This window comes from Aotus nancymaae, unplaced genomic scaffold (assembly GCF_030222135.1).
Source record: "Aotus nancymaae isolate 86718 unplaced genomic scaffold, 86718_ANA_hifiasm-v0.15.2.pri h1tg000048l, whole genome shotgun sequence".
Classification (NCBI taxonomy): domain Eukaryota; kingdom Metazoa; phylum Chordata; class Mammalia; order Primates; family Aotidae; genus Aotus; species Aotus nancymaae.
The window spans coordinates 13,215,519-13,240,893 of NW_026988462.1; the positions used below are offsets into that span (position 1 = coordinate 13,215,519).

Sequence of the window (25,375 nt, forward strand, 5' to 3'; positions counted from 1 at the left end):
GGAGGAGAAAAAGGAGCTCCCTTTTTCACTTTCTGTTTTTTTCTCAGTGTTGGCATTGCAAAGACAGTTGGCCTTGCAAGTGGACATTGGTTCCAAGTTCTAGATTGCTCCTGCTCTAATAGAACCACCTGATCCCTCACCCTCATCCCACTTAGCAGTGCCAGCACCAGCCAGCATCCTCTCATCAGAGGTCTGGGCCCCAGACATAGGCTCACGAAGGCCCCTTCTCTAAGCATCTAGATTCGAGTAATGCCAACTTCTTTCCCTTGTTTCTTTCAGTTCTTGGGTTACCCACAGCTACTTTACAGTTCCTTGTTATCTTTCATTCTCTCACATGTTTAATCAATTACTGATACTAAAATACCTTTGTTTAAAAATTAATATGGTTACTATTCTTCTGACCTTGCTTTCGTTAATATATCATAGAGGAGTAAGACAACACACGTCATCATCCCACGTTGATGGTGCTGCTATTGGCTGGAGGGACTGCTGCCTTCTACAAGCAGGGTCTGTGCAGGGAAGTGATGGCAAAAGAAGTATGTCCAGCCATCCACCCAAGGCTGTGCCTTTCTTCTACAACAAATCAATTTATTATTTGCTTAAAGAAAATAAATTGGTGTATTAAGTACCTGCAAAATTATGTGCTACATATTTTTAACATATTCCAGAATAACCAAAGCAATATGTATCAAAAATAGCATTGTTTTCTTCATTATGGAATCTTTCTCACAATGGGTAGATACATTGTCCAATGAAATAATGACATTTATCTGAAATATGACCATCATTTGCATTACATATATAATTAAAGTGTTTCAGATACACAGCTGCTTCCTAATAAATAATTTCACATTTTAAAAATGTTCAGATATCAAACTAAAGAGGTCAACTTCTTGAAAAAACTTAGCAAAAAACTGTTTTAGTCAGATAGAAATGTACGTGCAAAAGGTACATTTATTGATGGCAAGTTACTGTCTCAAATCTTTTATATTCCTCTAAGTCAGTGATTTGCTATTGTAGCAACAAATTTATCTATTAAAATGCTGTTTACTGACATTGACTATTTCTGCAGTATCATACAAGTAGTTTTGGATAAAAGCCCTTCAAAGTGCAATTAGTAATAATGAACATTAACTCATTTGGAAAGGCATTTCATTTTAAAGCACCTCCAGCTATGATTAACCATGGTATAAATTACAAACAATAACATTTAATTATGTCATGTTTGTACAAAATAATAGAATTAAGCATACATATAGGGTGTTCGCATTGTAAGAAAATTAAATTCATTAGAAATATTCTGAATTATTTTTAATTAAGTGAGATATTAGAAATAAGAATGGAGACTTGTTTCTTTAACATGCAAGGCATATGTAAATAACTGTCAGGAGCTTGAATTAAATGCAAGTTTGACATATTTGACTTATAAAAATAAATACTACATATGCACATAAACACAACACACACACATAAAAATAATATTAACTCTTCCACTTAAATTACATCTGTTGCACATTTGATTATAAATATCAAGAAATTACAGTCCCCAGACCTATTATAAATGAGGTCAACTATAGCTTAACTTCTTACTGGCTAGAAAAGAAACAAATTGTCTCTCTCTCTGTGTCTCTCTGTGTCTCTCTGTCTCTCTCCTTCTCTCTCTCTCACACACACACACATATACACACACACACACAGAAACACACCTGGGAGCTCATGCCTACTTTTGTAGCAAGGAGCATAATAACAGTAGAACAAATTCCTTCTGCTCTTAGACCACATATTCTATTTATTCTTTGAGCTGCTTTTTCGTTTCTATCTTTGTTGATCTTCCTAGACTTGGCTAGATTCTGTCACCCTTTTGCTGATTAAGATATTATGATTTGGAGAAATTTCCTTAGAATTTAGAATGCCTTCAATAGATGCCTGGAACACAGGTGTGTGTTCTGGTAAAGAATTGGTTCATAATCTCCTTCTGCTCTTCCTTTCTTCCTCAAAACCTTGGGACTATGTGATGATTTGTACATTAAAATTCAGTAAAAACCTTTCAGTGCCATTAATTACTGGGACTTATGGTTTAAGACCCTTAAAGAAAAAGAGAAATAACAAGAAAAATACTAATTACACATTCAGCATGCCCAAATAATTTCTTGCTTTCCTTTTCTTAGTATCAAATCAGGCAGAACAAGAATAAATATGTTTTGTTTGCTCCAAAGCCTATATTTGCTGGAGAATTTTGTCTTAAATTTTACTTCTAATTTTAAAGAAAAATACAAAGTTATGTTAATATTAACATGTATTTCCCTATCAGGTGTCTCAAGTATTATTTAGAAACATATCTTAGATTTTTCATGAAGCCTCCCTCTCCAACATACTGTGAACAATAAATGTGCTTAAAGTCTTTATTTCAGAAAGAGAGATACAAGGCATTTTGCTTTTTTCAATGTATTTAGGTACAAGAGGCCAGCAAAGCCCCAACAGCATCTGAACAATGTTAACACTCTTGGTCACAGCTAAGTAATGTTTGCCCATGTGACAGTACCTTAGGAAATAGACATTTTATCTTGAAACCAAGATTTGAAATTCATTGTTATATCTCTGACTTGTTTCTCAGAGCCTGAACCTAGTATCTTTACCTTCAAATTTGCACTCTTATAATGTTTCCAACTTGATATATTTTTTTCTTATAAATATCTTTCAGCTCCTGTTTTATCAGCCCCAAGCAGATACTGCCCCACTCCCCATCTCACCCCTGGCTCAGGATCAACAGTCTATGAAATTTGTGGGAAATGTAATGAAATATAAAATGTCTTTGCAACCCAGAAAACCTCTCTGCGATGGTAGTAAAGAAAGAAAACCCACATTATTCTTGAGTAATCTTTAAGCCAGAATGTGATACACATCACAGGCAGATCCCTATAGGAAATGCAAACACAAGAAAAAAAACAACCTTTTTATATAGCCAAGGAGATAGAACCTATTGCATGCATGTTCTCAAGATAAACAATAGCTAGTCCTAAAGCAAGAAGGCTTGACAGAACTATTTGTTAAACATAGTACATCCTAGATTTACCTGGCAATTGTGGTGACCATGTGTGTTAGCTAATTAACTTTATCCAGAGAACAAACAAGTTTCTTATACCTTTATATCTTATATTTTTTTGTAACATAAGGTAAGGTTCCCACTGAAGTTAGTCTCTTACCAAGGCACAGAGAGTGGAAGTTATAGTCCTATCTTCCTTAAAGATTCCATTTCAAAAAGATCATACCCAGGTCCTTGAGAAAGTAATTCCTGCATCTTAAAGCTGACAGGCGGCTTGTTTAGCTCTGTAAAAGGCTTACATGCATTTCAAAGCAGCTAAGAAGGAACTTACATTAACAAGTGATATAATATGAAGTAAATGTTTTAAGAAAAGGGGGAAGATTGCAGAGGCTGTCTTTCCCTGGTTTCCATGCTTCCTGTTTTTTTTCTTTGTCCCCCTATTTGTAGTTATCTTACAATATTAGTATCATGGCCTTGGGAGGTTTATTCAAGAGGAAATGCTGAATGACAGGACCCTCAAAGGTTTTCTAGTTTGGGTATATTCAAGCAAGGACTCTATTTTCAGTGATTAACTAATGACTGGCTAATGAGAAAGTAGACAGGGTTTTGAATCTTTGCTTGCCTTCAAGAGGAGTGTGGAATGTGATGATCTAGAGGTGGGAAAGAAACAAGAAGGACATATTTTCTTTCCCATTCTTGATATTTGTGAAGTGTAAAATACATTTTTCATTAATGTATTAGAGCTGTACTTAAAATTAAGTAGAATTAAAAATTAAAAAAATTTTTTAAAGGATACAAATGCTTCTCTTCATCCTACAGAATATGGCTTAAAGTTCTATCTGTGAACATGTAAGCTTGCAAGATGAAAATGAAGGTGGGTATAAAGCTTGGAGAATGTCACTGAAGAATATTTCATAATTTCCCCTTGCAAGAGAACAGTGGAACTCACATATTACTTTTGGAATCAAATAGTTGAGGCATTTTATTTTAAAGAGTTGTTTATATATAACTCTGTGCTAGTTAGAAAGATCTGTCCAGAGAAACAGTGATTTATATATTATTAACATTTAAACCTCTAACAAGAATAAACCTCTAACATTTAAACCTCTTGATCCAAGAATAATTTTAGATCTCTTACATCTCTATCTAGGCTTTGGCGGTAATTGGACTAATGAAATAGAAGCCCTCAATTTTATGGTTTTAGAAACCACGTAGGAGCAGAGTTTATTTTTAATGAAGCAGATGCTGGGGATAATAAACAGAAGGAAAGAGTATCATAAAGTGTTTGGGGCTTGGCTACAGAAGCGTCAATGAAAATAGGGTTCTAGTAAGAGCCAAGGTGAGAACTTTGTTGTGTTTATCTCCTCTCCTTAAGTCTCCTGTCTCCCTAAGGCTCCCTTCTTGCACATGGGGCAATTTTCTATATCTAAGCTATACCAAGTTTATTTCCACCTTAAAGCCTATACACATTATGTGTCCTACACGCAATGTTCCCACCCACATCATTTAAAATCTTTGCTAAAATGTTAGCTCTTCACAAAGGCCCACCCTGTGGACTATATAAAGCAGCCTTTCACCATCCCACAACATATTGCCTGCCCTGCGGGTTTCTCCATAGCACTTAATTATGACCTGGTATCATACCAGTTTATAATTTATTTTCTGTCTACCCCATGAAAATATAATTTGTCTGATAGCAGAGACTTTGTATATCTTATTCACAATCAGCCCGGAAAATATTACCTAGCACAGAGGCTGGGAAATAAAAAAGTACTCAAAAATACAGTTAAAAAGGAAGGATTTATAATATGAACGTTGATAATGGCGAGGTGAAATTTGGATAAAAACAAAATTAGTGAAATTTCAACATTTTATTTTTGCTCACATATAAAAACAGGGTCTTTAAATACATATTTTGATATTTGCTTCATAGTGCTTAATTTAATTGAATGATGTTGGTCAGGTAAGAGAATGGAAATAAGTTGAATCTATTTGGAAACCTTTGAGTTTCCTGTGTTAGGATGTCCCTAACTCGCTAAAGACTTGGGTTGTTTTCAGCTGTTATTTTATTAATTATGTTTTCTGTTAGGTTTTCCTATATTTTCTTTGTGTGGACATCTCTTATGGCAAATAGTTGTGTACTTAATGGTGTCCCATATGTCCCATAGGTCTTCTTCATTCTTTATTATTTTTATCTTTTGTTTTTGTCTTACTATTTCAAGACACCTGTCTTCAATTTCAGAAATTCTGAATAGAACAGTAACAAATAAGAATATTGATTCAGCACTTTTTTAAAAAATTCTCACAACAGCAATAACAAAAGAAAGCCCAGGACTGGATCACTTCACTGCTGAATTACAACAAACATTTTAAAAAGAACTAGTACTATTTTTTCTTAAATTATACCAAAAAATTGAAGTGGAGGAATTTCTTCTAAACTCATTCTACAAGTACAGCATTATCCATGTGCTAAAACCTGACAAAAAACACAACAAAAAGTAGAAAAATATAAGCCAATATTGTTGATAAACATAGATGTAAAACTTCTAGAAAAAATACTAGCAAACAGAATGCAACAACACATCAAAAAGAGTATACAGCATGATAAAGTACGATTTATTTCAAGGATGCAAGAATAGTTCAATACATGTAAATTGATAAAAGTGATATGCTATAATCAACAGAATAAAGGACAAAATGTGATTATCTCAATAGATGCAGATAAAAACATTTGATACATTTCAACATCACTTCATGATAAAAATTCTCAACAAATTAGATACACAAGGAATGTATCTCAACCCAAAAAAGGTCACAGCCAACATTATACTGATTAAGGAAAAGTTGAAAGCTTTTCCTTTAAGAAGTGAACAAGACAAAGATGCTCACTTTGATACCCACTTTTACCACTCTTATTGAACACGCACTGGAAGTCTTTACCACAGCAATTAGGCAAGTGAAAGAAATAAAAGCCATCCAAGTTAAAAAGGAAGGAAAATTGTTCCTGTTCACATATGACATAATTTTATACATAGAAAAGTCTAAAGATTCCACCAAAAACTCTAAGAACTGATAAATAATTTCAGTAAAGTTACATGATGCAAAAATCAACATACAAAAATTAGTAGCACTTCTATACACCAATAGCAAACTAGCTGAAAAAAAATCAAGAAAGAAATCTCACAAAAATAGCTATAACAGTATAAAAGATACCTAAAAATATATTTAACAAAAGAGATGAAAGATTTCTATGAGGAAGACTATGAAGAAGACACAATAAAATGGAAAGACATACCATGTTTATGGATTGGAAAAATTAGTACTATGAAATTACTCAAACCAATGTGTAGATTCAATCCTATCTCTAACCAAGTACCAAAAACATTCTTCACACAAATTGGAAAATAATTCTAAAATTTATAAGGAACCACAAAATGTGTCAACTAGGAAAGCAATTGAGAGTAAAAAGAATAAAGTTGGTGACACACACTACCTGACTTCAAAATATGCTCTAAAGCTATACTAATCAAAACAGCATGATATTGGCATAAAAACATGGCAGAGAATAGAAAATCCAGAAACAAATCTACATATTTACAGCCAACCAATTTTCAAAAACTGGGCCAAGAACTTAGGTTGTGGAAATAACTATCTCTTTGATAAACTGGGACCTGGATATCCACATGCAGAACAACAAAACTAGACCCCTTTCTCTCACTGTATGCAAACATAAACTTGAAATGGATTAAAGACTTAAACACAGGGAACTATGAAACTATTAGAAGAAATGGGAAACACTTCAAACATTGGTTTGGGCAAAGATTTTATGAATCAGATATCATAAACATAGTCAATGAAAGCAAAAATAGACAAGAGGGATTATAACAAACTAAAAACCTTCTGCACAGCAAAGGAAATAATCCACAGAGTAAAGAGAAAGCCTGCAGAATAGTAGAAAATACTTGCAAACTATTCATCTGCAAAGGATTCATATCTATAATATACAAGAACTCAAACAACTAAACAGCAAAATACCAAATAAATTGGTTTACATATGAGCAAATGATACAGACATTTCTCAAAAGAAAACATACAAATGCCCAACAAGTGGATAAAAATAATCAACATCACCAATCATCATGGAAATGCAAATCAAAAGCACAATGAGATATCACTTCATTCACGTTACAATAGCTACTTTCAGAAAAGAGAAAAAAATGATAAATACTGGTGAGAATGTGGAGAAAAGAAAGGTAACACTTGTACACTATTGAGAATGTAAATTAGCACAGCCATTATGGAAAATACTGTGAAGAGTTTTCAAAAAACTAAAAATAGAACTACCATTAAATCAACAAATTCATCTATTGTACATATATCCAAAGGCAAGCAAATCAGTATGTCAGAGATATCGACAGTCTCATGTTTATTGTAGCACTATTCACAATAGTAAAAAAATGGAATCAACCTGTCCATCAATACATGGACTAAATATATGATATATATGTATATATAATCATACATAAATTAAAAATACGATACAATATACATATGTACACAATGAAATACTATTTGGTTATAAGAAAAACTGAAATCCTGCCTTTCATGGCAATATGGATAACCCTGGAGGACATTTTGTTAAGTGAAATAAGCCTGACATTGAAAGATAAATACTGCATGTTCTCACTTATATGTGGAAGCAAAAAAAAAAAGTTGCTCTCATGGAAGTAGAGAGTAGAATAATGGTTACTAGAGGCTGGGAAGGGTAGTGGTGAGGGCAGGATAGGGAGAGTTTGGTTAAGGGATATAAAATTACAGCTAGATAGAAGCAATAGTTTCTAGTTTTCCTATAATACTACAGGGTGATTACAGTTAACAATAATTTATAGTATATTTTCAAATAGTTGGAAGAAGGGATTTTGAATGTTCCCAACACAAATGAATAATAATTGTTTGAGGTGATGGATATGCTAATTACCCTGAAAATACCACACTGTAAGCCATAAATATGTATAATAATGTGCCAATTAAAAATATTTATGGAGATAAGCTCTCCGAAGCTATGCCAGCACATTCACTCTGCCCTTTGCCCCATATGAAAACTAGGATTAGAAAGGGTGTAAAAAACTGTTTCTGCTTTCTCTAGTCCATTTACAATATGAATTCTTAAGCACATGTGCTAATGTAATGTCCTGAGTTAGTAGGCCTGAGTAATATGCACTGGTTTTAAATTTACAAAATTTTAAAAATAATGGCTTGATATACCTGTTTTTGTGCAAATATTTAGAATTATGTTCTCTTTGCCTCAGCAAGTAATACCTATTTAATAGGTATTTGTCACTAGAATAAAAACATGTATTTTATGAACAATGAAATTGAAAATTTGCAAAAGGTCAAAACAAAAGCTGGCCTATGATGCAAAGGGGCAATAGACAATGGACTGAAAATGTGAATGAACTAACAGATAAATTAAATAGAGGAAAAGCGAATGGATTATCTACACTTTAAGGTTTATTTACATTAAACTATATAGTATTAAACCAATTTGTGATTTAACCAGTCAAGAAGTGTTCAGTGAGCAACTTCTAAGGACCTACCTCCTCTTTACATACAGTAATAATAAAAACAGAAGGTCCTTTGACACTTCTGTTTTGTAGATTCTGTATTGTGATAGAGTATACATAGACAGATATGTATACACACATATTATGGTACTTTAAACCAACCAAATGTAGATTAATCCAACACATTTTTACACTACTTTAATTTATTTGTAGCTTTTAATGACAATGAAAAATTAAGCAGTTTTCTCTGACTTACCTAACCATGAAACCTCTAATTCATAGCTTCCGTAATTTTTTTTTTTTTTTATTGCACTTTAAGTTCTGGGAACACGTGCAGATCCTGCAGGATTGTTGCATCTGTACACACATGCCATGGCGGTTTGCTGTTTCCATCCCCCCCACATCACCTACATCAGTCATTTCTCCCAGTATTATCCCTCCCCAACCTTCCTGCTCCCTGCTGTCCCTCCCCTAGCCCCCCACCTCCCAACAGACCCCCGTGTGTGATGTTCCCCTCCCTGTGACCATGCGTTCTCATGGTTCAATACCTGCCTATGAGTGAGAACATGCAGTGCTTGGTTTTCTGTTCTTGTGTCAGTTTGCAATGGAGAAAGGATTCCCTGTTTAATAAGTGGTGTTGGGAAAACTGGCTAGCCATGTGCAGGAAGATGAAACTGGACCCCTTTCTTACACTTATACACAAATTAACTCCAAATGGATTAAAGATTTAAACATAAGACCTAACACTATAAAAACCCTAAAAGAACACCTAGGCAATACCATTCAGGACATAGGCATAGGCAAGGACTTCATAACTAAAACACCAAAAGCTTCCCAAATTTTAATGAATAAGAAGTTGTAGAAAGAAAACAGAACACTTAAAACCGGGTATAAAAGGCAAAATGAGATATAGGCCTTTTACCTGTAATTAGACGTTTAAATTATTAATGGTGTTTCTTAGCAAAGATTTCGGAATAAAGAGAATGCATTGCAGTCATCACCATCTCAAAGTGTTCTTGGCATAATTTAGGAAGGGGCAATTTATTTAATGAAACTATATTTTTCAGTTCTAAAAAAATTTAAAAACCATCTCAGAAACAATCTGATTATCTTTGCTAGTGCTTGGCAGAGTAAAACATAGCTACAGTGAGCACAGTCTCAAGGGATAATTAATTAAAGAAATTAATTAATTTAAAAAGCTGCAGGAGTTAGGTCTTTATTATGTAAGGTACTTTCTTTTTCATGTTTTCTGTCACTCCTGAGATATATTTTATAAACTGATAGAAGCATACGAGACTAAAACATGAAATTCCCTTTTAGGGAATAACAACGTGATGACATTAATATGTTATATTGACATTGCCAGGATAAACTCTATCCTCAGCAACGAGAATATATACAGGTCTGAATCATAACTCTAGCTTCAGATAAAGCAACAACATTCATGATCTATTCAGTCATGTGCCGTGAATCTGAATTGCTCATAAAAGACAGATTCAGAAAATATCAAATTCAGGTCTAACATGCTACTTTTTATCTTTTGATACTTTAAAAATACTTAAAGCATGGGATATCAACATGAGATTTTAACATTTGAAACTTACTTGCAATCATGGTTATTCTACAATCATCATTAATGAAAACTGAAACTGATACCTAGCATATGCTCCACACTTAACATTTACCATTATACTTATTAGATGAATCCCTTTTATTTACATTTTCTCAATTAGTTTGAGAAACAGGCTCATGGCAACATTTTTTATCTTTGCAAAATTAATGAAAAATTGTAAAAGCAAAAATGTAAAATTAAGTAATTGAAGCTTGGAGAGTTAAAAGAACTTCTCTGTTAAACACCTGAGTGGTAGTTTACTTACTCCAAGAGACTCAACTCTAAAGTGCTATTTTATACCAACTGGCCTATATATCAAAATTTCAGCTCTGTGTTTATCATTTCATCAACTCCTTCAAAAAACAGAAATGCAACATATGTCATCTATAATAATATGTAATTTAATTACTGCATTTGGTCGGAGGAAATAAAGATTATTCAGACTTAATTACTATTCTCAAGTAATTATTAGACTTGCAAAGACTTACTTTTAAGAAAATGATTAGGACAGGCATGGTGGCTCACACCTGTAATCCCAGCACTTTGAGAGGTCAAGGTGGGCAAATTACTTGAGGTCAGAAGTTTGAGACCAGCCTGGCAAACACAGTGAAACCCCTGTCTCTACTAAAAATACAGAAGTTTATCTGGGCACTGTGGCACACTTCTGTAATCCCAGCTACTTGGGAGGCTGAGACAGGAGAATCTCTTAAACCCGGGAAGCAGAGGTTGCAGTGAGTTGAGATTGTGCACTCCAGCCTGGGAAACAGAGCAGGACTCTGGAGACACAGAGACAGAGAGAGAGAGAGAGTGAGCACGAGAGCACAAGAGAGAGAGAGTGGAGTGAGAGGAAGGAAGGGAGGGAGAGAGGAAGGGAGGGGTGATTATATTTACTGTGATAATTGATCATAGAAGCATAAAGTGCAGTATAATAAACAACTAAGCAGGGCCCAACTTTCTCTGGCACAGCAGGGTTTGAAAGGCAGCATAGGCAGAGAGAAATATTATATCTGCAACCATACTAACTTTGTTAAACATGAAGAGGTGGATGCAGCTCATCCCCTACTAGATGCATTTTGGCTGTGATACCCATCACCAGTGAGTGAAAATGTTGGCAACTCATGCCATCCTGCTTCTCTGGAGAATTGGCCCTTGCACCTTGGCCAGACGTTTACTCCCTGTAGGCTAAACCAATTTCACTTCTGCAGGCTGATCTCTGCTCAGGTCTGAGTGACACATAGGATGCTTATGCTCCCTGTTGTTTTCAGGGGGAGTATTGTCTGTGGTACAAATTTTGCTTCATAACTTCTAAGTGTTTCAGGCTAATTAGTCCTTAAATGATAACTCATATTTGTTTAGCTTTTTTCTCTGTTTTCTAGCCTGCTTCATTCATTCTCCTCCTTGAGATCCTCCTTGAGATCATCTATTTAAATAATATGAACAAGAATTTCCATCTCAGGCTCACCTTCTAAGAAACCAAATAAAATATATGGTGTCATACCAATGAAAGGTTAAGATGTAAGATAGCTGAATAAATTAGGCTAAATAAATTAAGCAAGTAACAATTATGAACTTATGCTTTCATAAAACATTGTGTATTTATATGTATTGTTGGTGTGTGTGTGTGTGTGTGATCATAAGGTCCTTGAAAGGAAAGATCTTCCTTTCTTCACCTTTATGTCTCTTCCTGTTACATCCCTTCAGTCTTAGATTGGTCCCACATGGGTCACATGTCTCACGCCTAGAACTATATACTTCACATAGTAGAGAATACTAAAGCCTTTTCAAACAAATGAACAAAGATGTAGGATTCTAAATTCAACAGTGATGTTGTAATCTTTTATTAATTTACCACAATGCTTGACAAAATATTTTACCAAACACTGTTTATCAAATGTCCTAATATATTTAATATGTTTAAATAGATTGAAGGATAACTGTCATAACAAATTTTCTTATTTGGATATGTTAGTGTTCAAATGCAATGTGGCAACTCTAACAGTTTGTCACAAAATACAACTCAATTGAAGATTATTATATAATTGAAAAGTCAGAAATTATAACGTAAACAGTTCTATCTTAACCCATTGTCAAACTTTGTCATCAGAAACAGAGTCCTTTTTCTCTCCTATGTGGCTTTTCTCCAGTTTAAAATGAAGGCATAATTCTGCCCACAGTCCCAATCCTACATTCACCCAGGCATCCGACAGCAAAACAAGAGAGCTTCTACTTGAGTCTATTATTGTGCACTTTTTTCATGATTGACTTGCTTACACAGTGGTTACTAGTCCTATTTCTGAAATAAATGCTATGGCCAGGATATAGTTCTATGTAAATGGACTAGAACTACCATATCCTCTGGTGATCTACAAATAAAATCCACTGAGGGTGGGAGGATTTCGTTCTTGAGTTGACATAATGTGGATCACTTGTCCCAAGTCCAGTCTAGGGGTGGAAACTCTTCTTATTCATATGGACTGAGAAAATGGCAGGTGGGGACATTTTCAGAAAGTAATTACGAATGATAGGCCCTGTAATCCCAGCACTTTGGGAGGCCGAGGCAGGTGGATCACGAGGTCAAGAGATCGAGACCATCCTGGTCAACATGGTGAAACCCCGTCTCTACTAAAAATACAAAAAATTAGCTGGGCATGGTGGTGCGTGCCTGTAATCCCAGCTACTCAGGAGGCTGAGGCAGGAGAATTGCCTGAACCCAGGAGGTGGAGGTTGCGGTGAGCCGAGATCACGCCATTGCACTCCAGCCTGGGTAACAAGAGCAAAACTCCGTCTCAAAAAAAAAAAAAAAAAAAGAATGATAGGCAGGCCCAAAGCAAAAGGTTTCTCCACAGAAATGACATTTATGTTGAATCAATTAATACTCAGCCAATGTATTAAAAGTATACCTGAAAATTACACTACATTACAGAAAATAGTTAAGAATATTATGTTTTAAAATTTTATAAATGCAATTGAAGATTTTTAAAACTTTAACTAGAATTACCTAAAGCACTTAGAGTGAGATAAAGTATCTCTATCTCTATAAATTTAGTAAAACTGTAAACTATCTCCTTTGTATAAGTGAATTTTGAATAAATAGAATATTGTCACCAACCCGGTTATGAGTACTTTGCTCCCAATACTTTTGTTGTAAATAAAACACAGATATATGAAAAATGTATAAAAATATGGTTTAGTACATTTTTATGAAGTATACACTATTCTAACCTACACCCAGGTCACGGAATAAAACTCTGCCCAACCACCAGCAAATTCCTGTCTTGTGTTCAGTCCCAATATCAAATCCTTCCTCTCCCTTACAAGTAACCACCATCTTGTTTAATCATCAATTCTTATGTTTCTTTATAACTTTACCTTATATGTATAATTTTATTATAATCTTTCTATAATTTGTTTACCTAGACACTAGAATCTTTGTGATTTGTTTGGTATATTTTACTTTCAACATTCTCCCTTCATCTTGTAATTTCCTCCTTACAATGGATCAGTTAAAGTGCCTGTTTCTTTTGACCTAAGGAGTTTTCCACGGTTTCTGGGTTCAGTTGTTGCATTTCAGCGTGTTCCTCTGTTCTTTGTAGTTACCAAAACTTGTCATAGGATCTCAGACGTTAGATTAAGCTTGATTTTCATCCCTTTGCCCAGATTATTAGTGTTATGTTATTTTATAAGGAGTCTTACGATATCTGCTATTCCTTTTTGTTTTTTTGAACATCATTAACCATTGATGTTCACTGCCAGATATATTGATTTGTTGGAGGTTAACAATTGGCAATATTCTGTTAGATATTATTTATTTGTGAAATCATGTTACAAATAACCACATATCTTCATCTATCCTTTATCTAGTGGTGTGGTTCACAGAGAAAAGGCTGTATAAATATTTTGCTTTAGTCACCATATTAGAAACTACTGAAATGGTTAATATTTTAATAATCATTATAAACTAATGGATTTGAACACATTTCATAGGTTTTAATTCACTGCAATTGTATGTGATGAGCTCAAATGATCTCATATTTGACACCAGAAAACTTTCAATTTGTTGTTTTGACCTTTTGACAGTACCCCATAAACTCTGATAGCTTTCTTGCTATCTGATTTAACAAGATACTCCAGGGTCGTCTTGTAAATTGTTTGCTCCATTACTGGAATTCATCATTTTTCTAAGAAACACTGCTTTCTTTAAGTAAGAGATGATATTTGATAACCACAGTTAGATGACATTTTATGACCACTAGAGCTGTTCATTACTATTTGATTATTTACTGTTTCTAGGCATTTTCAGTGGTCACATATAGAAAAATACCTAATACACACAAGAATACACATACACCATAAAATATCTTGCATATTCATATGGGTAATTCAATCCAAACTCTTAACTACAGGATTTTTACTAAAATATCTCTGAATTGCACCTGTGTCTTCTCTCTTACACATTTACAGTACTGCTTCTAAGGATTACAGAGATTAAGGAATTACAAAATACCATAATTATTTCCTTTATTGAAATAAATAGTATCTGAAGCATAATCATATTAATACTCTTAATCTGTATCAGTCAGAGTTCTCCGATGAAACTGAACAATCAGGATGAGAGGATAGATGGACAAATAAATATGTAGATAAACAGAAACATCAATAGATACATGTATAAATACATGAAATATAAAATACAGCTTAATAGATTTTATATATACTCGATTCTATCTCTTCCATTTATTAGTCACAGTATCTACATTGACAGAACACAAATCTATTACATAGTATTGTTTGTAGCTTATTAGAAGTTCATTATTCATTCACAGGTAAGAAAACATGTTATCATAAAGGACTAGATAGTGTACATTTAAGATTTTTGGGCCATATAGTCTCTCTTGCAATTACACAGGCAGGCCATTCTACTGTGAAAGCACTAATAAGGAATATGTTAATAAGTGAGCATGACTGTGTAAATATAATACCTTATTTAAAAAAAGAAAAAAAGAAGCAAAGCAGATTCGGCTCATGAATTATAGTTTTCTACCGCTTACTCTGCTAGATTGCCCCGGAAGTGCTCATGAAAACATTATTCCCTCAGCTTTCACATGTTGATAACAATTTGTCTGTGGTCATTATGCTTGATAGTCAGTTTAGCTGGACATACAATCTATGGCTCACACTTTTTTCTTTAATTTCTTTAAATGTTTTATAAGATCTCCTTTGGCTATAAAGCATTACACCTATGTTTTCTGATAATTCATTTTTTTTCCTTTTCTATTTCATTTACTCTCTTTGTTTAGATGCTTAAGTGTTTTGATACTTTTTCTTAAAATGTAGTAATTTTATATGCTTTATGCTAAAAATGCTCAATAAACTAGGTATTGACGGAACATATCTCAAAATAGTAAGAGCTATTTATGACAAACCCACAGCCAATATCATACTGAATGGGCAAAAACTAGAAGCATTCCCTTTGAAAACTGACACAAACCAAGAATACCCTCTCTCACCACACCTATTCAACATACTATTGGAAGTTCTGGCCAGGATAATCAGGCAAGAAAAAGAAATAAAGCGTATTCAATTAGGACAAGTGGAAGTCAAATGGTCTCTATTTGCAGATGACATAATTGTATATTTAGAAGATCCCACCATCTCAGCCCAAAATCTCCTTAAGCTGATAAGAAACTTCAGCAAAATCACAGGATACAAAATCAGTGTGCAAAAATGACAAGCATTCCTATACACCATTTACAAACAGAGAACCAAATCATGAGCTAACTCCCATTCACAATTGCTACAAAGAGAATAAAATACCTAGGAATAGAACTTACAAGGGATGTGAAGGACCTCTTCAAGGAGAACTACAAACCACTGCTCAGGAAATAAGAAAAGAAACAAACAAATGGAAAAACATTCCATGCTCATGGTTAGAATGAATCAATATCATGAAAATGGCCACACTGACCCAGGTAATTTATAGATTAAATGCTATCCCCATCAAACTACCACTGATTTTCTTCAAAGAATTGGGAAAAATCATCTTAAATTTCATATGGAACTTAAAAAAGAAGCCCGCATAGCCAAGACAATCCTAAGCAAAAAAAAAAAAAAAAAAGCTGGAGGCATCATGCTACCTGACTTCAAAATATATTACAAGGCTACAGTAATCACAACAGCATGATACTGGTACCAAAACAGATATATAGACCAATGGAAAGGAACAGAGGCCTCAGAAATAACACCACACATTTACATCCATCCGATTTTTGACAAAGTCAACAAAAAAGAGTAATGGGGAAAGGATTCCCTATTTAATAAATGGTGCTGGGAAAACTGGCTAGCCATATGCAGAAGGCTGAAACTGAATCCCTTCCTTGCAGCTTAAACAAAAATTAACTCAAGATGGATTAAAGATTTAAATATAAGACCTAAAACCATAAAAACCCTAGAAGAAAACCTAGGCAATACCATTCAGAACATAGGCATGGGCAAGGACTTCATGACTAAAATACCAAAAGCGATGGCAACAAAAGCCAAAATAGACAAATGGGATCTCATTAAACTAAAGAGCTTCTGCACAGCAAAGGAAACTATTATTAGAGTGAACAGGCAACCTATAGAATGAGAGAAAATTTTTGCAATCTACCCATCTGATAAAAGGCTAATATCCAGAATCTACAAAGAACTTAAATCTACAAGAAAAAAAAAAAAAAAAAACACATCAAAACGTGGGTAAAGGATACGAACAGACACTTCTCTAAAGAAGACATTTATGCAGACAAGAAACATGTAAAAAAAAGTTCAACATCACTGATCATTAGAGAAATGCAAATCAAACCACAATGAGATACCATCTCACACCAGTTAGAATGGCGATCATTAGAAAAGATCAGGAGATAACAGATGCTAGAGAGGATATGGAGAAATAAGAACATTTTTACACTGTTGGTGGTTGTATAAATTAGTTCAACCATTGTGGAACACAGTATGGTGATTCCTCACAGATATACAACTAGAAATACCATTTAACCCAGCAATCCCATTACTGGGTATGTACCCAAAAGATTATAAATCATTCTATTATAAAGACACATGCACAAGTATGTTTATTGTGGTGCTGTTCACAATAGCAAAGAATTGGAACCAACCCAAATGCCCATCAATGATAGACTAGATAAAGAAAATGTGGTACATATACACCATGGAATATTATGCAGCCATCAAAAAGAATGAGTTCATGTCCTTTGCAGGGGCATGGATGAAGTTGGAAACCATCATTCTCAGTAAACTAACACAAGAACAGAAAACCAAACACCACATGTTCCCACTCATAAGTGTTAGTTGAACAATGAGAACACATGGACACAGGGAGGAGAACATCATACACTGGGGCCTGTCTGGGGGTGGGAGGCTAGGGGTAGAATAGCATTAGCAGAAAAAGCTAATGTAGATGACAGGGTGATGGGTGCAGCAAACCACCATGGCACTTGTATAACAAAGTAACAGACTTGCACATTCTGTACATGTACCCCAGAACATATATATAGAGATAGATAGATAGATAGTAATTTTATTGGAATCTCTCATGATATTGGTCATTCTGGATTGATATTCTCAAGTTAGTGATGTGTTCTTGTATATGCAGCCTCAACACTAATTTTTTTCCTTGGATTATGGTTTTTAGAGTTTTTTGTGTGTCCCTGCATTTGGCTTTTATCTATAGGAACTCCTATGATTCACGCATTGGACTATCTTTGAATATATTAAATACTTGTTAGTTGTCTAGAATCTGTTTTATGTTTGTGCTCAATTCTATTTTTTTCCAGTTCCAATAAGTCTTTATTTATTCATTGTATTTTCCCAGGGAAGGAGAAGAGAAGAGAAAAAGTCAACATGTATGTTATAAAACGATTAGAAAATGGGAAAGAAAGTTTCCAGTAGAGCAAAATCAACCATCAAATAAACACCCAGTGATGGGGTCACCAAAGTCCAAAGGGGCTCAGTCTCCTGCAGTTCAGGAATGAAGGGAAGGGATCAGGAAAATAACAGACAGATATAGGCTTTTCCACCCTCCCACTCTCTCCCTGTAAATTAAAGTTTTCCCACAAATCTTTGGTTTCTACAAGTAAACATGAAGTTACATCCATATGTCTCCTATTAAAATATCTTGTGGTCACTTTGACATGTTTCTTGCACCTGCATAAAAGTCCCTGAGTCACTTGGATACACATTCATATTCCCTTTCTTGGCCTCCTTACCCCACTTCCTTCCTGGAAGGTCCTTAATTACATTTCTCTGCTTTAGGATTAAAGTTTATGTAGGTTTGATCCATCCAAAATAAAACAGTATCTTAAGTGTTTAGCATGAATCATGTCAAAAAATGGTCTTGACTAAGGAGTTTGGGAACAAGAGATGTACGTTTCCTAGCTTCTTCAGGATTTTTGCATAATTTGTTTAAGAGTTGTGGAGAGGGAGGCCGAGGCGGGTGGATCACGAGGTCAAGAGATCAAGACCATCCTGGTCAACATGGTGAAACCCCGTCTCTACTAAAAATACAAAAAATTAGCTGGGCATAGTGGTGCATGCCTGTAATCCCAGCTACTCAGGAGGCTGAGGCAGGAGAATTGCCTGAACCCAGGAGGCAGAAGTTGCGGTGAGCCGAGATCGTGCCATTGCACTCCAGCCTGGGTAACAAGAGCGAAACTCCGTCTCAAAAAAAAAAAAGAGTTGTGGAGATCATCCAAAAATGAAATGTGTATGCATGTAGGTGTGTAGGTTTTCTTTTTGAGAGAGATAGAAAAGAGGGCAAAATAAGAGACACATTTTTGGAACAGATGTGGTCCAATAGGTAAAAGGAGTAGATGGGGAACACAAAAGAAAGGATGGTTCAATATCCCAACTTTAAGAAGGGGCCGCCCAGAATGAATGTCTCAGATCATTTTGTCTGGTACAGAACCATCTTTGAATGCTTTGGCTACATTGCTGTCAATACAAACAGTTTGTAAACAATAAACCCCAAAAGAACATAGAGAAAGACCAACACATTATACTTACACAAACTAAGACATCTGGCAATCACCAACTCAGTGATTTCCTACAAAGCCCAGACAAACACAAAAACCAGAATGAGGGTGGCATTTAGGGAGACAAGAACCCAGTATCAAACCCACACCACCCAACGAGGTCTATTGCATTTGTCCATTTCAACACAGTGAAGCAGGTTTGCAGTGATCTTACAGCAAGCAAATGAAACTCTCATTACTCCTTTAGCTGCCATACTACTAATCATCACTGCAGCTGGGCAGAACACAAGCTTCAGGCACCACAAAGAAGCCCTCATTTGTGGGTCTCCCTGGAACCCCCACATTTTGAAATGTTGAGGATTTTAGTCCTTGCTTTATATATCCATTCCTTGACAGCAAAGGATGAGTACAGGGATATTAATCTTAAAACCACCTGTTAATCATTCAAGGTGTGCACTGGGTTGAACTTCCTGTCCATGACCACATGCTCTGGAGTTACACTTGAGCCCCCAGGGGACATCACTGTGCACCACAGTAAGCTGCACATGGAGGGCTTCCAGAGCCTGAAGGAGGTTGAGGCAGTAGAGTTCACCTTTAAGAAGTCTTCCAAGGGTCTGGAATCTATCTGTGTCACCAGACCTAGTGGGATGTTCTGTATTGAAAATGAGAGGTGGACACAGGGGAAGAATATGCAGACATCAAAAGAAGGCAGGCAGGTGCTATAAGGGTGGAGGTCTAGACCATCATGCCAAGGAATGCAAGCTGCCACTCCAGCCCAAGAAGTGCCACTGTGCAGAGCAGCAGCCATATGATAGCCTCATGTCTGCTGAAGGCCCAGCAAGCCCCTAGCACACAGAGGAAGCCAGGCTACTTTGGGGAGGAAGAGAAAGATACACACAGCTCTGCCCTCCTCCCTGAAGCCCAGAATTGAGCCACTGTGGGTAGAGGCTCTTCTTTTGTTACCAGGAATTTTCAAGAAGCAGGCACAGTGGAGAAAGTGGGAATAGCATGAATTGGGGCTAGTTAGCACTGCCTTGTATCTCAGGCTGCGGTTCACAGCATCACACCTTCTTCCCTCTTAATCAGGGAAAGAGGTGAGGCATAGGAACTCCAACCGTGCTCTGTCCAAATACAAGTGAGGGCTTTTGGGGGAAAATCACCCTAGAACCTTTATATTTTATCTGAGTTTCCATCCCCAGAATTCTCAGCTTTTGAAAATGGCCTGAACAAGGAAGTCATTTTCCTTTACATGACGGTAGAATAATAATTCCTATGTTAGATTCAGAGGATTGGGTATAGGACCAGATTCGTGGACCTAAGCCACTACATTCTGTGGGAGAAAGTCTCTTAGGAGTAAGGCAGTGTTTTGTTTTCACATCTTGTGTCCTCATATTCACTCTTGTGATAGGGCACTGGGAACTGTCCCCAACAATGGACAGTGATGAAGGCAGAAACGTTAGCTGGGGAAACAGCTGCAGTTCCGCTGCTCCTATGATCACCTCTACCCCATTCCGATCAATGTGATTTTATTTATTCACTCCCCTGGATACTGCACCTTGAGTCCCACCTTCTTCAGGAAGCCAACTGTACACTAGCTGTGCACAAATGACGCATCTTGTGCATTTTATTTTTTTTCCTTTAGTATAAACATGTTGTTTTGTATTTTTGTATATTTCAATCTAACGCCCTCGTTCCTGCACTGAATTCTCAGGTACATGAGCAATCTCAGGGATAAGTCAGCAGAAGCTCCAGGTCTGCACAGCAGGAATACTTTTTGTTGCTTTTATCACCCTGGAGAGTAACTACTTGGTGTGCACAGTCTATTGACCTACGTCATTTTTGCCAATGACAGCTGACTTTTCTGTCATATTGTCCTCTTAAACCCCCTCCACCTTGAAAGTGTTTCATGGGAGACTCAGTTTTAACTGGGTTGCTCCATGACTTGATTGCCTCCTTCTGGAAGACTGGAAATTAGTCTAAATAGGAAAAAGTGGCACAGAGAGGTTAGGAGAGGCTAAGCCAGAGAGGAAGCCAAGGTTAGGTGAGGGTTGTCTAATTCTAGGACACAGGACATGTTTTACATACCAGATTCATTCTTCACAAGATTAGGCTAGAACCATGTACAACAGGGCGGGAGCGGGGAGGAAGGGAGGGAGGGAGGAAGGGAGGGAGGGGGGAGAGAGAGAGTGTGTGTGTGTTTCTAAAAAAATGTGTATTTGTTCACTGCTCAACGAAATAAGAGAGGACACAAACAGATGGAGAAACATTCCATGTTCATGGTTAGGAAGAATTAATATCGTGAAAATGGCCATACTGCCCAAAGTAATTTACAGATTCAACGCTATCCCCATCAAGCTACCAATGACCTTCCTCACAGAACTGGAAAAAACCACCTTAAAATTCATATGGAACTAAAAGAGAGCCCACATAGCCAAGTCAATTCTAAGCAAAAAGAACAAAGCAGGAGGCATCACACTACCAGACATCAAACTCTACTACAAGGCTACAGTAATCAAAACAGCATGGTACTGGTACCAAAACAGAGATATAGACCAATGGAACAGAACAGAGGCATTGGAGGCGACACAACATATCTACAACCACCCGATCTTTGACAAACCTGAAAAAAACAAGCAATGGGGAAAGGATTCCCTGTTCAATAAGTGGTGTTGGGAAAACTGTCTAGCCATATGCAGAAAGCAGAAACTCGACCCCTTCCTGACACCTTACACTAAAATTGACTCCAGATGGATTAAAGACTTAAACATAAGACCTAACACCATAAAAACACTAGAAGGAAACCTAGGCAAATACATTCAGGACATAGGCGTAGGCAAGGACTTTATGACCAAAACACCAAAAGCATTGGCAACAAAAGCCAAAATAGACAAATGGGACCTAATCAAACTCCACAGCTTCTGCATGGCAAAAGAAACAGTCAATAGAGTGAATTGGCAACCAACAGAATGGGAAAAAAATTTTGTAGCCTACCCGTCTGACAAAGGGCTGATATCTAGAATTTACAATGAGCTAAAAAAGATTTACAAGAAAAAAACAAACAAGCCCATTCAAAAATGGGCGAAGGATATGAACAGATACTTTACAAAAGAAGACATACATGAGGCCAACAAACATATGAAAAAATGCTCATCATCACTGGTCATTAGAGAAATGCAAATCAAAACTACATTGAGATACCATCTCACGCCAGTTAGAATGGCGATCATTAAAAAATCTGGAGACAACAGATGCCAGAGAGGATGTGGAGAAATAGGAACACTTTTACACTGTTGGTGGGAGTGTAAATTAGTTCAACCACTGTGGAAAACAGTGTGGTGATTCCTCAAGGACCTAGAAATAGAAATTCCATTTGACCCAGCAATCCCATTACTGGGCATATATCCAAAGGATTATAAATTGTTCTACTATAAGGACACATGCACACGAATGTTCATTGCAACACAGTTTACAATAGCAAAGACCTGGAACCAACCCAAATGCCCATCGATGATAGACTGGACAGGAAAAATGTGGCACATATACACCATGGAATATTATGCAGCCATTAAAAACGAGGAGTTCACGTCCTTTGTAGGGACATGGATGAACCTGGAAACCATCATTCTCAGCAAACTGACACAAGATCACAAAATCAAACACCACATGTTCTCACTCATAGGCGGGTGTTGAACAAGGAGAACACATGGACACAGGGAGGGGAGCACTATACACGGGGGTCTGTTGGGAGGGGACAGTGGGTGGGTGGGGAGTTGGGCAGGGATAGCATGGGGAGACATGCCAGATATAGGTGAAGGGGAGGGAGGCAGCAAATCACACTGCCACGTATGCACCTATACAACAACCTTGCATGTTTTTCACATGTACCCCAAAACCTAAAATGCAATTAAAAAAAAAAAAAAAAGAAAATAACACACACACATAAAAAATGTGTATTTTTAAGGATAACTTTTAGGATCATTTATATTTCTTAATATACTTTTTATTTTGGAATAATTATAGAGTAACAGAAGAAGCAATGGTAGTAAAAAAAATTTATGTCTTTTCCATGCTTCCCCTAATGTTAACAATTTACATAACCATAACACATTTGTCAAGAGTATAAAATTAAAGCAGGTATAATATTAGGTATATTACTTATTCATATTTTTTTCAGAATTTAACACAGGACACTGCATTGCGTTTAGGTCCACAAACTTTTTGAAATATACTTTTTAATTTTAGAATAGTTTCAGATATATAGAAAGTTTATGAAGATAGTAGGGAGAGTTGCTATTATCACACACTCAGTTTCCTATGCTATAAGAATTTATATTAGTATATTTGTCACAATTAATTAATCAATACTGATATGTTATTACTAGTTAAACCTGTATCTTTTCTTTTTGTAGTTTTATTGCGTTTTGACACATAATAATTGTACATATTTGTGGGATACAGTGTGATATTTTAATGCATGTATACATTGTGTAATGATCAAATCAGGGTTATTAGCATATCCGTCACCTAAAATATTTATTATTTCTTTGTGTTGAAATCACTTAAAGTCTTCTCTTACTGCTATTTTGAAGTACATAATGCAACATTTTAAACTATGGTCACCTTTCTAAGCTATAGAACACCAAAACTTATTCCTCTTATCTACCTATAATTGTGCAGTCCTTGACCAATCTCTCTTCAACCTCCTTTTCCTTCTACCCTCCCCCAGCCTCTGGTAACCACTATTCTACGCTAGTCATCTATGAGATCAGCCTTTTTAAAGATGCCAAATGAATGAGATCATGCTGTATTTGTCTTTGTGCGCCTGGCTTCTTGGACTTAACTTAATAACCCTTCATGTTCATTCATGCTGTCTCAAATGTTAGGATTTCATTCTTTTTTTCATGCTTGAATAGTATCCCATTGACTATATGCCATATTTAATTATTTTATAATGTATTTTTGCTATGCCAGGATTCCGTTCATGATACCAAATTACACTTAGTCATTACGTCTCTTTAGGCTTCTCTTAGCTGTAACAGTTCCTAAGACTTTATTTTTGATTATTTTTTAATTTCATGAGGAGAAAATACTGGAGAGGTATTTTGTAGATTTCACTTAAATGGGATTAGTTTGACGATTAACTGTCTAACGATTAAACTGAGTTTATGTGATTTGGGGAAGAAGACCACAAAGGTAAAATGTCTTTCTCATCAAATCACACTGGAGGTGCACACAATCAACACGCCTAACATGACGTACCGCTATGAGTTTTAACCTTGATTACATGAGTGAGTTCATTAGCTCTTTATTCTTTCCCCTCCCACTTTCTATACAGTACTCTCTGCCAGAAGTTACTATGTGCAGCCAACTTTTAGTGAGTGGGAAATTAAGAGCTATCTGCCATAAATTATTTAATATTCTTTAGTACAGGATATTTTTTTCATGTTTAGTCTTTCCAGTAGATTCACAAATATTTACATTATGGTATTATAATCCAATACCACTGTTTTTATTTTTTGTTCAATTTTTCCAGCCTTGCTCATTCTCAGCTCTTTCACTGATTTCTTTGTTCCTTTATTTTTTTTTTCTTGGAAAATATTTTCTTACTTTCTGGAACTAAAAGATACTCCAGGCTCATATTGTATATTTACTGTCATTGTGCTAAAATAAGCCATTTATCTAAAAAGCCTTGATACTATTCATTGGAGAATGATATTAGAAACAAAAGTACTATGCTCCTGGGCTGTAATTGCTTTTTGGATTTCTACACAAGAAAATATACATGTGTATTACTAACCTGTGTATATACATATATCTATAGATATTTTAATGTTTCCATCTGTATGTATCTTGAGCTTATACTGATGTTTCCAAAACTAATCGATTACCTCTTGATCATTCAAGTTTATCTTTAATAACCTGCCCTAACATTAAGAAATATTGCTTTAGTTAGTATCTGTTTATCTTTCAGATATTTGAATTATAATATGCATTGCTCACATACTTTTTATATAGTATATATATGTGTATGTTCTCTATCTTTTATGAATTGACTACTTTTACTGTCCTGAGTTATTTACTTTTATAGAATACATAGCACTTTGTTCTTTAGATAGTGAATGTCTAGTTAAGA

At 35.6% G+C, this 25,375-nt stretch overlaps 1 pseudogene; it reads left to right on the forward strand.

Moving 5' to 3' along the window:
• Positions 1-461: 461 nt before the first annotated feature.
• LOC105712342 (protein lin-28 homolog A-like) lies at positions 462-20,173 on the forward strand (annotated as a pseudogene).
• Positions 20,174-25,375: the final 5,202 nt, after the last annotated feature.